Source organism: Microtus ochrogaster, linkage group LG7_11, assembly GCF_000317375.1.
Source record: "Microtus ochrogaster isolate Prairie Vole_2 linkage group LG7_11, MicOch1.0, whole genome shotgun sequence".
NCBI classification, from domain to species: domain Eukaryota; kingdom Metazoa; phylum Chordata; class Mammalia; order Rodentia; family Cricetidae; genus Microtus; species Microtus ochrogaster.
The window spans coordinates 20,466,795-20,480,574 of record NC_022032.1 but is presented as its reverse complement, the minus strand read 5'-3'; the positions used below and the strand labels follow the sequence as shown (position 1 = coordinate 20,480,574).

The 13,780-nt window shown below is 44.2% G+C and overlaps 1 protein-coding gene across 4 annotated transcripts in view; it reads left to right on the top strand.

Moving 5' to 3' along the window:
* Window positions 1-13,780, top strand: part of Stox2 (storkhead box 2) — a 225,185-nt gene that overhangs the window by 159,198 nt on the left and 52,207 nt on the right. Inside the window, exon 1 of one of the 4 annotated variants that reach the window (XM_026786945.1) lies at window positions 2,460-2,530. The exons of the other annotated variants lie outside the window; for them this stretch is intronic. The gene's annotated coding sequence lies outside the window, so the exon portion shown is untranslated. Of the gene's footprint in view, window positions 1-2,459; window positions 2,531-13,780 lie in introns of those variants that run through there. 4 annotated transcript variants of the gene reach the window in all.

Sequence of the window (13,780 nt, the reverse complement as noted above, 5' to 3'; positions counted from 1 at the left end):
GGTTTATTTACCCTCTTTTCACACCTCTGACCTATTAGATGTGAGAACCAGCTATTTCTCAGAGAACACCTGGTTTCTTACAGTAGGGCTTATTCAGAGCCCTCGATGCTGAGTGCTGTGTGTGTATAGAGACTGGCGTCCTTTTCACTTGTGGGCTATCTCAGTGGCCAGAGCTGGTGACAGTTGTGAGCTTGGGCACATGTGTTCCTCGGGTCCATAGATGAACGTGGAGTCAGTCTATAGGGCTGCCCTTTCCAGTCTGTGTTTGTGTCTTCTTTCTCCTACAAGATGTTCGCTAACCACCACACCCACGCGATTATTTCCGGAGCGCTACACCCACACCCCAGTCCGTGGTCGGGGGCTCCACTTGTTTGTATCTCAAGTTCTCTTCACGTCTCCTCCGTCTGCTTTCCAACTCCCCCAAATTATCGGACTGCTGCATGTGCTTTCGTCTTCCCGTTTGTAGTCTTTTCTTTTAAAATCCCACGTCCCGCTGTCCTAGGGAGCTGCAAGGCGCTGTCTGCTCTCCTCTATGTCTAACTGGGAGCTCATCCGACCTGGTCCTTCCGTTAGCTACGTGACCGTGAAGCCTGGAAGGAAGAAAACAGCCTTCACTTTCGAGATCCAAGATGGCTATACCTGTCTGTCCTCTGTCTCTGCCTCCATCTCCCATCCTGCATTGCTCCCCTACTCCTTCAGGGACAGAAGTAGATCCCTGTAAGGCCTTCTTGACCAGTCTTGACTGTCCCAGCGGGCAGGGCTTTTTTCATCGGTACTTGGAAGTAGACCTGACCATTCAGGGATGTGGGCAGGGCTGCTGAGTGGACAGCCACCCTGTCTGTTTGGATATTTGTTTTCTTGTTACTCGGGGTTGCCAATCTGTCTATTGTGTATTATTTCACACGGAGACAAATGCCCAGCCATTGGAGGAAGGCAACAGAATCTAAGCCACTGTTCTCCGTCTGGTTTTGCTACCCTGCTTTCTTCATTTGACTCACATTAGTACAGACCTTGCTTCTTAGTGGTAACACTCGCACCGTCTAAACTTCGAGGGCTGTTATCGCTGCTCATTCACCCTGTTCATAGTTTCAAATTACGATCTGCTTTCCGCTCCACTAATTGTGTTCGTGACGGACTCAGGTACCTTCAAATTTAAGATGCTTGCCTTCAAAGGTAGATGCCTTTGGTATCACCCCCGGTGACAGCGGTTTGTCTAAGGGCACGGAGGGGATTTTTCAGAAAGGCGGTCCATGGGAGACGCCATCATCCCTGAAGCAGTTTGGAATGTTGGATTTATTTCTCTCTGCCTTAGTAAACAAAAGCTGGCATTTTCTGTCCGTGGCTTTTCAGCTGCAGGGCTGCAGCCGTGGTAGAGTTTGCTGGTATAATGGAAACCATGTGGCAGCTTGCCAGCATGGTGATTTTGCCAGAACCTCTCTAAGCACTTGCCATATTGGCTGGCTCCCCCTCCCCCATCTTCTCTGTGCTTATTTATTTATTTATTTACTCTGCTTGCATCATGGAATTCTGGGTAGAGCTGCTTTAAATCACAATCATGTTAAATGACAACATTGAAAAGAACGTTTCGACCAAGTGCAATTCGAATATTGCAACATAAATAATCTATGCCAAATTGGCTTACAGATTTCAAAACAGGAAGAATGTCATTAGCGATGTTCATGGTTTGGTTTTGCTTTGCTGCAGATTAGGTTTAGCGACAAATTCCATCTGGCTACAGCTACATGCAGTCTCTTCATTGATTGGTTATATTGGGACTTCATGGGAGTGTCCTTCGGAAAGCTTTTCCCAGCATTTTTTAAAGCTCCATTGAAGAAAAAAAAAGGGGGGGTGGGGGGCCGGTCAAAAGAAAAGAGGAGAAAGGACCCTGCATTGTTTCAATTTGCGTCCAACATGCAAAACATAGTTCTAAAAATTTTAATTAGCTAAGTGAGTGCTGAAAAGGAAAAGTAATATAACAAGCCTCGGTGAGCAGCTGGGATGTGTTGCCATGACGACAAGTTCAGCAGGCTGCCAGCGAGCATGTCAATGGGTAATATTGGGAGAGGGCTTTGAAATGGTGCCTGCTAGCCACAATGTGATTGGTCACGCCTCTGTTGTCTTTGTGTGAACCGGTGGATGCTGGGTAAGACCGAGAGTGAATGCTCAGCTTGTCTCAAGGCTGCAATGAGGTAATGCTTCTGAATCTTTGGGGATTATGAGCTCCTGCCTCCAAAAGACTGCGGTCCAGAGTGCTTTCCTTTCTCTGTGCCTTAATTACTGACTGTAACACGTGAGGAAGTTTTACAGCCGCCGTTGTTCATTCTTTTTATATGTGCATGTGTGTATTATAGATAACACGTGTGGACGTGGCATATAGACTCTCAGGCATATTCTAAAGAAGGAAAAAAAAAAAGAGAGATAACCCTCCATGCTATTCCTTCTGCACAGAGTCAACATTCCGTTTGATTTCTGGCAGCAGTGACAGTATCTCTTGGTGGATACATGATAGATTAAAGTGCATTTGTGTTGGGTAAGCAAACTCGCTCCTACCTGGAGACTATTTTGGCGTCATTACTTTTTTAAAGTCTTTTATGTGATTAGTGTTTATGATAGCTGTGAGAGGGGGCTGCAGGAGGCGTCAGCTTCTCTTCACTCGTAGGTGTAGCTCATTTTTTTTTTGATTCCTTGAGATCATGCTGTTTATATCCTGATGCATATCTTATGGGGTCTTTCATTAATTGAACAGAAGATCTGACTGCCTCAGAATGATCTCCTGAAGAATGCCTTGAATCTGAAAAGGGAAGCTGGGCAAAGAGGGGGGACTGTGGATGGCTGGGTGGTGACACAAATACATGGGGGAGGCTGATGACAGAGACACAAGAGCCAAACCCCTAAGCTCTGACCCTGGTTCTCTGTGACATGGTGACTTAGATTCTCTCCAGGGTTTGGTCGGGTGGCTTGAGAATGTTTTTTTATCAGATGTATCGATAGTAAATGGGTGCCCTGTGATGCTGAGGGCAGCATCTCTATTGGTGGTGCCCCTAGCTGGTGGGGGTGGGGAAGCTGCACTGGGCCATCAGCATCCCCCGTCTCACAAGTGGGCAGTGTGTGAGCTAGCTTTTGGAGCGAGCTGTTACAGTTTGGTCACCTTGTTGTATTTGCCTGCTCATAAAAATATGTGAGTCTTTAAATGTATAAACAGAATAAAACCACCTCAGTGGCAAGGGATGGCTTCCTCTGTGGCTGCAGAGGATGGGGAGCAGCTGCCCAGCTTTAAATCTGAGGTCAGGCCACAGGCCTGTGGTTGGAGTTAGTTGATTATCCACCCCAGGAAATTGGAAGCTGTAAGGAGTGAGTGGGAGGCTTTCCTGTGCACCTCACTTCCTTTATTACTTGATTTAAACCTGGTTGGTGGTTTCACTCTTTGCCGAGAAAGACCTTACCAAAGAGGAGGAAGGGGGGGTGTTGCATCTAGTTTTTTTAAATAATTAATTCAAAACACTATGGCAAGAGTACGATCGTGGGTTGTGGCTTCTTTCACTGTGTTGATTTTCTCCAGTGGTGGAGACTCTGGCACCACACAGCTGGTTCCCTAGGCCAGGAGTGGAGAGGCCTTTGAGATAGGCGGGCTGGAGTCCTTTGTCTAAAACAAAGCAAAACGTAGAGATCTCGTGAAGAAAAGTCCACCTGTTGGCAAGGCTGGCACTTCTTCATTGTAAACACCTTAACGTTCTGTAACCTTCCTTTCCCCCGGGGAGAGGGCAGTCATGATTTCAAATCTCAGATACGCTTTGCCAATTTAAACAGTTTTTAGGCTCATTTAATGATTCCGAGTTTGCATGAGATTGGATCCTATGTAACACACTCCAGTTGTTAAAGGGAGGATTGGTTTTTTAACTTCCACAACTCTGCACAGCTTCCTCCACTTGAGAAGTTCTGTGTATTTATCATCACAGGCAGGCGTGTCTTATTGTCTGTGCTACACGCTAACTTGTTTTTCTTCATTGAGTGACAAAATTCAAATATTTGAGATTTGTATGATTCATGGATCCCATCTGTCTTGGCAAGCTCTGCATTAGACAGTCCACCTACAATATTTAAAATATGCAAAATTAATATGGTAAAGACGGAGTAAAAATAAAAAAGGTAAGGAAACATTGTGTTGCTTATACTGTGCTTTGCAAGATTTTTACGACTTCGAAACCCTTTTGGAGAGGAGCGATTGCAAGTTCCAACTAGTGCGAGCCATTCTGTCTGGTGACAGGTTCCACAATACACGACTCCTGATTGATGTGAAGCCCGGTGCCTGGAGATGAATCGTGGATGCAGCCTTGTCGTGTTCCTCTTTCATCACTGATATTACTAAGTCGACCCAGGAGCTTAGCAGAGGCCTTTGCTCAGAAATAGTAATGCATAGTTGTTAATGCTCCCACTCTGTAAAAGTCTACCCAAATGTGATCGTCCAGGGCTGTTAGAGGGGGAGAAAAAATGGTGGCTGCAGATAATTGGAGTGATTCAAGACATTAAAAATGCCTTTCTTGAAAGATGCCCCATTACAAACAAGTCTCAACCCTTGCCCCATGTTTACAAAAGGGATTTAGCTGTAATAGTCATTGCTTTGTGGAAAACGCATGAAGCTACAAAGTTTATAAAGACTAAAGTGGGGAGTCTGGAAGGCAGGGTGTCAAGAGTCTTCAAGCTTTGGGGTCAGACAGAAATATCAGTTCTGCAGTTCTTGGGTGTAGCTCTTGGTTGTGGTTATTGCTTTTAGATTGTTGTTTCCCCAAGTCAGGCCAGTCACCACCCCAGGTGAGGGACACAGGGCAGGATGCCCACCCAGGTCATTACTGTACGGGAAGTTTCTTTACATGTGAAGGGAAGCAATGGACAGTGGCTTTTTCCTCTACCGAGACAATCACGGTGGCTATTATGTGAACTTTTATCATGATATCAGAAGGTCACATTTTGTGAAACGTTCAACCTCAATTACACGATGAATTTTTGATTGTTGGTGTGTCAAATTCTTATTATGTGTCCAAATGTGCAGTCTTCCTGCCTCAGCCTCTTCAGTGCTCAGATTACAGTCCCACAGCACCATGCCTGAGACAAAATGATTTTTTTGTGATATCTATTATTATTATAAGAAGATCTATATCTGAATTGCTATGCTGTTTATGATATGATGGTAAAGAAACTTGCATTGTGCCAACCCAGGGTCTTAACCACTGAAGTAGGAACTAGTTTGAAAGGACTGTTTTGTTTACTAAGGGAGGATTTTTGTTGCTGTTGTTGTTGCTAAATGAATAGCACTGAGAAATACTTTGGGAAGAGAACTTGCTGTAGAGAATAGATTTTGCAAGTGGCTGCATTTCTTTAGACGGGCTAATTGATATTTGGATGCTGTTTTCAGAAATAATTCACCTTCAGAACTCTGTGACCTGGAGTCGTCTTTAATATGGTCTATTCTACACATTTATGTGGTTTTCATATATCAAATGCTTTTGTATTTGGAGCTGCTTTTCTTCATAACACTATGATGAGGTTGTATTTAATTCATAATGCTGTAATGCTGGTCTCTCAGTTCCTGTCTGTGTCAATTATGGCTACTTTTTCTGCACTTGCCTGAGTTGAAGTTTGTTTTTTATCAGTCAACAGCACGATGTCTTTGTCTTTCTGATCTCGTCAACACACTGAGACCAGCAATCTCTGTCAACCAGACTCTGATATATGTATCTTAGATGTTTAAAAAGAGGAGGTGTTTTATTTGGAAAACTTAGGAAAAGCCATTTCTGATCTCTGAAGCAGGAAATAGAAGGGCTTTTGGAATATCTTAGATGTGTTGTCTGTTGGTTTTCTTTTTTTATTTTTTTTATTAATTTTTTTTTAATTAAAAATTTCTACCTCCTCTTCGCCTCCCTCTGTTGGTTTTCTTTATGACCAAATAGTGTTACCTGTTATCCATTCCTTCTCTTGGTTAACCTAAACATTGTTGTCTTGAAATTTGAAATGTGGAAAAAAGCACAATCAGAAATGTTATGATTGATTAATAATCAAGGCAGTTCGTCTCTTCTTCGTCTGTCTTGATTATCCACTGTACTTGCACATTGAACATGTTCTTAGTGACGGGAACTGGGCATGGGTTTCGGATATCAGGTAGAAAGAATGCCATTTGAATACTACTAGATGCACCATTTAGTTGCTTGAAGGTATAGAACAAGTACCTCTATATACTTGAAATCAGTTATATCCCTCATCACAGGGTGATATTAAGTTAGGTGACCTCAATACAATGCCTGGCATGAGGCAGCTGGTCAGTGATGTACCTGATTATATTTCATTGCTAAAGGGACTGAGTTCTTTTATCCTTCATGAGATATCTTTAGGGATGGGTTAGGAGTGATATTATTTGTTCTTTCAACTCTGGCGGTTTCTCTGTAAGAACATCTTTCTGATAGAGTTAGGACATTCTGCTACCAGATATTCATGTAGCAGCCATGATTTTATAGTGCCAAAAATAAGGTAAAAAATAAAACAGATATGGTATGTACCACCGTAATCATGGTGTCTAGGAGGTTGAGGCAGAAAGATCAGGAGTGGGAAGCCAGCCCGGACTTCCCAGTGATATTCTTTTAAGAAAAACTAAAATGAAAGGATGCAGTTTCTATTTGTATATTTAGAGCTTTGAGGTAGACAGTCAACACATATCAGGAAGGATACTCGAAAGGAGAACTAGTTCTGGCCACTAAACGAGACTGACAAATGGCTTTTCAGAAGGCCAGGCACTAACCTAAGGGGCAGTGACTTGGCCAACAGTGAAGTAGAAGGAAAGCGACACCTGAACAGTGATGAGACTGCTCTACTGACTCCTTAGAGCATGGGCCCTGGGGCAGTAGGCAAAGACACGGCAGGAATCCCACACCTGTTTGTACCTTGGTGGTCCTGATGCAGACACAATGCTCACACTAGAAGACAGGAGAGAGAGCAGGGTTTATGGCACAGAGAAATTTAATCTAGGCCATGTTGAGTCTGAGGCCATGAGATGTCAAAAGGAGATGATGATGGAGATGCCGATGGAGATGCCGATAGAGATGCTGATGGAGGTGCTGATGGAGATGCCGATGGAGATGTTGATGGAGATGCTGATGATGGAGGTGCTGATGGAGATGCTGATGATGGAGATGCTGATGATGGAGATGCCGATGGAGATGTTGATAGAGATGCCGATGGAGATGCTGATGATGGAGATGCTGATGGAGATGCCGGTGGAGATGCTGATAATGGAGATGCTGATGGAGATGCCGGTGGAGATGCTGATGATGGAGATGCTGATGGAGATGCCGGTGGAGATGCTGGTAGAGATGTTGATGGAAATCTAGCAGAGGAAGAGCTGGCATCAGAGGAGAGTTTGGTACCAGAGCAGGAACCTTGGCACCCATCAGCTCTGTAATCCTTCAGAGAAAGACTGGACTCACGGCTAAGAATGGGCGAAGTGTGCAGCTCGGGAAGCAAGCAGGGCTGATGTTGGATCCCCTGTGGACATTCATTTCTAGAGGCAGAACAAGGAAGCACTTACAGGAGGAGGGAACTCAGACCCAAGTGGGGAAATTAAATTTCCATCCAATAAACCACACAGAATGGGTTGCCCACAAAGAAGTACCCAAGTCAATTACTTAGAACCCAGAAAGCAACCTAAAGAGTCAACCTTGCTTAGTTCTGCATTTCATTTTCAGGCAGGTGCCTCTGTCCAGTCCCCCAAAGCCTTCTGTGTTAGCATCCCCTGACCTCTTCCAGCAGTGGTTCCTTGGGAGGCTGCCCTCAAGGAGGTTAGGCACCACACATTGCCTCTAACTAGTCATGCGTTCACATGTATGTAGAAGACTAGATTGAAAAAGGGAGACATTGAACTTTCCAAACAAAAACCTGAAGTTAAAAATACTTGTTACTAGAGTGGCGAGATTGCTCCGTGGGTAAGGACTTCTACCCACCAAGCCTGATGACAGGGCTTTGATCCCCAGGAACCCCGTGTTAGAAGAAGGGTCCTGACTCTCAGAAGCTGACCTCTGATCTGCACTCACATGTTGTGGTGTACACACAACACACACACGCATGCGCGTGTGCATGTGTGCGCGCACAAACTTCATTGTATCAAAATGAAAAATAGTTGTTTTTGTTTAATCTTCAACAACTTATTTAAATAAGTTTGTCCTTAGAGGAGGTGACCTAGGATACGTGGAAAAATCTGACAACCTCTCAACACTTTTGAGAGCTGTTTACGCAAGCTGATCATTCTTTGTCAAATTCAATTTGAGAACTGTCCCCCTTGCTGTAACTCTGTCAGTACCGCAGTGATTTGACTGCCTTCCATCAAACTGTTGGTTAACTGTGGCAAGTTAATAAAGTCGGACAGGGTATCCAAACTGCCTAGACTTTTCTCCATAATGTGCCATTCGTGGTATCACCCTCCTGAGGTGGTTCTGAGCAGTAAGTGGCGTGTGAAAAGCCCCTGCGGTGATGCTTGCTTTACACTGGCACCCGATAAGGGACAGTTGTTAACAGGACAGAGGAAAGGGGTCAGATCACGGGTTCTGGGTAGGCATGAGAAGGGAGAAGAAGCGGTTGAAGACAGTGAGGGATCATGACTGCATTTGGGATCCATAAGGATAAAGGAAGGAGAGGAGACCTTAAAACATTTACTGTCGACCCTGGGGCTGGAGTTCACACCAGACAGTTGTATATTTGTTGCTGAAGGTATACCTAACCTAATGACACTCAGGGTATATGTAACTCCCAGTGCTGTGTGACATGCGCCATATACATAACTCCCAGTGCTGTGTGACAGGCAAGATATACCTAACTCACAATGTTGTGTGACACACAACATATACCTAACCCACAGTGTTGTGTGACATGCAACACATACCTAACTCACAGACCTGTGTGACACACAGCACATACCTAACTCACAGTCCTGTGTGACACACAACATATACCTAACCCACAGTCCTGTGTGATACACAGCATATACCTAACTCACAGTGCTGTGTGACACTCAGGATATACCTAGACAAGATTGTAAGAAGTGGTAATACTAGGAGAAAAAATGCTTAGAATCCTATATTAGATTTAAAATATCATCTGGGGATTAGGAAATTAGCTGGAGAGACGGCTCAGTCAGTAAAAGTGCTCATTGTCCAGCATGAAGACCTGAGTTCACTTCCCCAGCACCCACAAACAAAACAGGGTGCAGCGTTCCAGCACTGGGAAAATAAAGATAGGATAACATCTTGGGTTTCCTGTCCAGCCAGTCTAGTTGATCTGTGAGCTCTGGATACAATAAGAAACCATGTCTTAAAAGCAAGGTAGTGAGGTTCTGAGGATGACAGAGCTGACTTCCGGTCTCCACATATGTGCACATTAACTCCACATATCTGTGCTCATATACCTGTACCTACCCCCATATACACCTGAAAGAAAATATATGTAAAACATATAAAGAAATCTTAAAACTTATCAACATTAACCAATGATATTTAAATGCCAACTTTGAAAGCTGGATGATGAAAGTCCTTTTTATACTTATTTATTAATTTGTTTGTTTATTTATGGAGTCAGGGCCTGACTATGTAGCTACGCTGGAACTCTATGTAGACCAGAGGCCTCAAACTCATAGAGATCCACTTGCCTCTGGTTCCACTAAAGACATGTTCTCCAAGCCTGATGAAAACCATCCCCCCTTTTTTAAGTAGGAGAAGATAAAAGAAGAAACACAAAATAAGAAACATACTTGAAAAATAAATGAATATACACTAAAAAAATTGCCCCAAACCCAAGGGAGTTGGAAAGCAAATGCTAATGCCTTTTATTAATGAAGAGATATCAGGGGTTGTGACGGTGATCTCAAAAGTCTTGGTGTCACAGTAGAGCTGGCAGATGGGTTCAGGATGTATTAGTGCTGTAAAGAGCAAAGACCTACCATGCCCCCCCCACCCCCATCATCAGAAATCCAGTCCAAGGGTCCTTGGGACCCTTGAGTTAAGTCTGTGTAGATCAATGCAAGACTGCAAACTTTCAGTTCTGGCAAAGCCCTACCATCTATTGTCACCATTACTGCATTAAAAGAAAAGATCTCTCTCTCTCTCTCTCTCTCTCTCTCTCTCTCTCTCTCTCTCTCTCTCTCTCTCAGAGCATAATGAAAGACTTTTTTGTTTCAGGGACTTCTCTTTATAAAAACTTTTTATGATGTCCTAATGGCTCACTCTCTCCATGGGCACGGGTGAGATCATTGTCCACACATCACAAATCCATCCACCAGAATTTGGGAGTTCTGGTTCGGCTCCCAGGTGGCCAGCACAGGACAGCTCAGGAGGCAGAAATCCTGCCACCTCTAGTGCCACAATCCTGCCGTTGAAAAGACCAGTGCTTTCTCCTGGACCGCTCTGTGACCTCAAGTCAGTTTATCAAAAGGACCTTTGTTACTAGGGGGATTATTTTTCCTCTTTCTTTCTTTCTTTCTTTCTTTCTTTCTTTCTTTCTTTCTTTCTTTCTTTCTTTGATGGAGAGTAGGCTGGTTGGGAGGATGATTGTGGAGGGATAAAGGGAACATAGAGAAACATGAAGATGTGGACACTTTTGCATGTATAATGATGAAGCACACATGACTAAACTATATAGGCAGGAGTGTTTTTGATACTAGCGTAGAGAAACAGGATAGAGTATCCCACTGGGGATAATGTCTTTCTTCATCAGCATTAGTGCTGAAACACAGGCCTTTTATGAGGTGTGGGACTTTAAAGGGGGCAGTGGTGCTATTCCTGTGAGAACCGACACCATCACTACAAGATGCGAATGCGGTACACATGCTGGTCTGGGGGAAGGTAGCAAAAAAAACCTTACTAATGGGAACAGGTCATTGTAGTCTCTCCATCAGTGTATGTGCCACTTACAATGGCATTAAAAGCTTGGTGTGGCTGAGACTCAGCAAAGAAGGGCTCAGAAGGTGAAACTAGAAAGAGGAAAAAGAAGGTCTAATCTGACACCTACCCGCAATATCTGTGGCCAAGCTTTATGAATTTAGAACATTAAAAGGTCATTATTCACAAACACATTTACTGTGAAAATTTAGTGTGCTTTGTTCTCATTCTTAATGTGTATTAGCCCTGGTCTTGAAACATGTAGGATCTGCTGCTTTTAAGTGTTACATTGATGATTGGTGTTGGGGAACTATTGATTGATGACCGGTGACCGTAGTTCTGATCAAGGTTACAGATCAGTGGCCACTCCCCTTCTGAATACAATGCCATATTGCTCATAGACCAATGCAAGCACTTTCTTCTATTCTTTTGCCAGTTCTTGAGTTCCATCTATGACTGTGTGTGTGTGTGTGTGTGTGTGTGTGTGTGGTGTACGTGTGTTTGCTCATGCATGTGCATGCATGCCCACATGCGTTATCACCCAAATTTCTCCTGAGTCTGAGTTAGAAATGAGTTTCTGCTCACATTGCAAGCCACAGCTTCAGTAAATGGTGTTAAGAACTATACTTTAGACATAGCCTTAGTCTACCAGCGATGTCCATGCAGATTTTGTGCAAGCTCTCTTGGCCACAGGTAAACAGCAGTGTGAGGATTTCTCAGTTGAGTTGGGTGCTTTTAGGAGCCCCATCATACTGGCCTGACCAAGGTCATTTTATTTAACTGAGAAAACCCTAGGTCCCATTTACTGACCCAGGTTTCACCACGATCTCCCACCAATTTCAAGAGTGCTGAGTACTCATGGTGGAAGCATGTCGAAGGAAAAGTGGCCATCACATTTGTACATGAAAAGTGTTTGCCAGACTGGAGAGATAGACCAGTGGTTAAGAGTGCTCACTGTTCTCCCAGAGGACCCAGGTTCAATTCCCAACACCTGATTTCCCACCAGGCAACTTACAACCACCTGTAACTGCAGGTCCAGGGGACCTGACATTCATTCTCTTCTCTCCTCACTGGGCATCTTCGTGTATGTTGCACACATGAACTCATGTAGCCTCACATCCACACCCAAATATAAAGAAAGGATCTTTTCAGAAAGTGTTTGAGGGACTGCTAAGGAGGTATTCTTAAGAACAGCCAGCATCCAGCTGCTGACAGCCTCCTCTGCCTCACCCCCTCTGAAGTACCTGTAGATCAGAGTGGCAATTTCCCATTCGGCTAAAGTAGGAAAGTTTATTTATTATGCGCAAACCTTTCTATAGATCTGCTTGTGATATCTGTATGACTTTCACATTTTCTTTGCTAACAGATATGTTTGTAGAATTCCAAACATGTCCTTGCCCACTCATCCTGCTGTCTACACAAGGCTTTTGGTCCACAGGCATCTCATGGCCCTGCTATACAAAAGGCTTAACATATGTAATGTGTACCTGGCCTTCATGGAAGTCTTTTTAGATCACTACTGGGGTTATATGCACCAATGGGAAGGTCATCAGAATTTGGGGCTTGTTATGTATGCAGGAAAGTCTTACTGTTGAGATGTAAAGTTTGAAGGTTAAGTTTGTGGTGGAATGTTTTGAGTTGTTGGCACTGAAGAAGTCTAGCTCATAGGTTGAGCATCTCTGAGTGATCTTCTGCAGATTACTGTAGCAACAGCTTGAGGCAGAAGAAGAACTGGAAATTCTCAGGGAAAAGTCTAGACTCTTGACCTGTTTCTCCTCCAAGCTGTAGTGGCTTCAGCCAAGGAGAAGATGGGAGTTTTTGAACACACCCATCAATCTTCTCTTTGCCCTGTAGATGAAAGAGGGAGGGTTAAAATGAGAGGTGATAGTCTCCATAATTATAGCTGATGCTAATGATCTGGTTTGCGGGCGATTTCTCCTAGTCTAGAACCCTGATGGCAAAGCTCATTGGGACGATGCCAGGATGGACTTGAGGGAGGGGCAGTTGGCATAGTGTCAGTCAGTTTAACTTCTCATCACTTACTCCAAAGAGCATATTATGCCCAGGAAACCAGGATCACAGCAAAGCAGGTAATGTTTGGTAAGCTGGGACTGTCTGCCATCGCCATGATGGGTAGGGCATGAAGCACTGGGTATGTGGGAAACCTGGGAAACAGGTGAACTGCTGGGGAACCTTCTGTTTGTGTGTTTGTTTGTTGTTTTTTGAGACACAGTTTCTTTGTGGGTAGTCCTGGCTGTCCTGGAACTCACTCTGTAGACCAAGCTGGCCTTGGATACAGAAATCTACCAGCCTTCACCTCCTGAGTGTTGGGATTAAAGGCATGCACCACTATGCCTAGCTTGGAATATTTTTTTAAAACTGACAAAAAGGAGAGAGAGAGAGAGAGAGAGAGAGAGAGAGAGAGAGAGAGAGAGAGAGAGAGAGAGAGAGAGAGAGAGAGAGAGAGAGAGGTGCTAAAGTCAAAGTCAATCTTCATTAAAAACAAGGGCCAAGGTGATCACACATCCCTTTGCAGTAACAGTAGCATTTGAAACAATGACAAGTCCCTCCAGATTCTGTCTCCAAGAGAGCTGGAGCGAGCCCGCTGTTCCCTGTCCCTGTGACTGAGTGCAGCTGTAAAGCTAACTGGACAGAATGTGTGATGCCAACTGCTCCAGGTCTCTGAGAAGTGGGTGGGAGCAAGCACACAGCGGGGGCGGAGGCATCAGAATTTGAAACACAACCCAGCTACCATATGTTTTGTGTGTAGTGTTTTTCCATGAAGAGCTGACTCAGAGGTAGACAATCCAGAGGACATGCTGGTGTGGGCAGAATGATGTTCTCACTTGAGCAGAGGGAAAAGGGGCTCC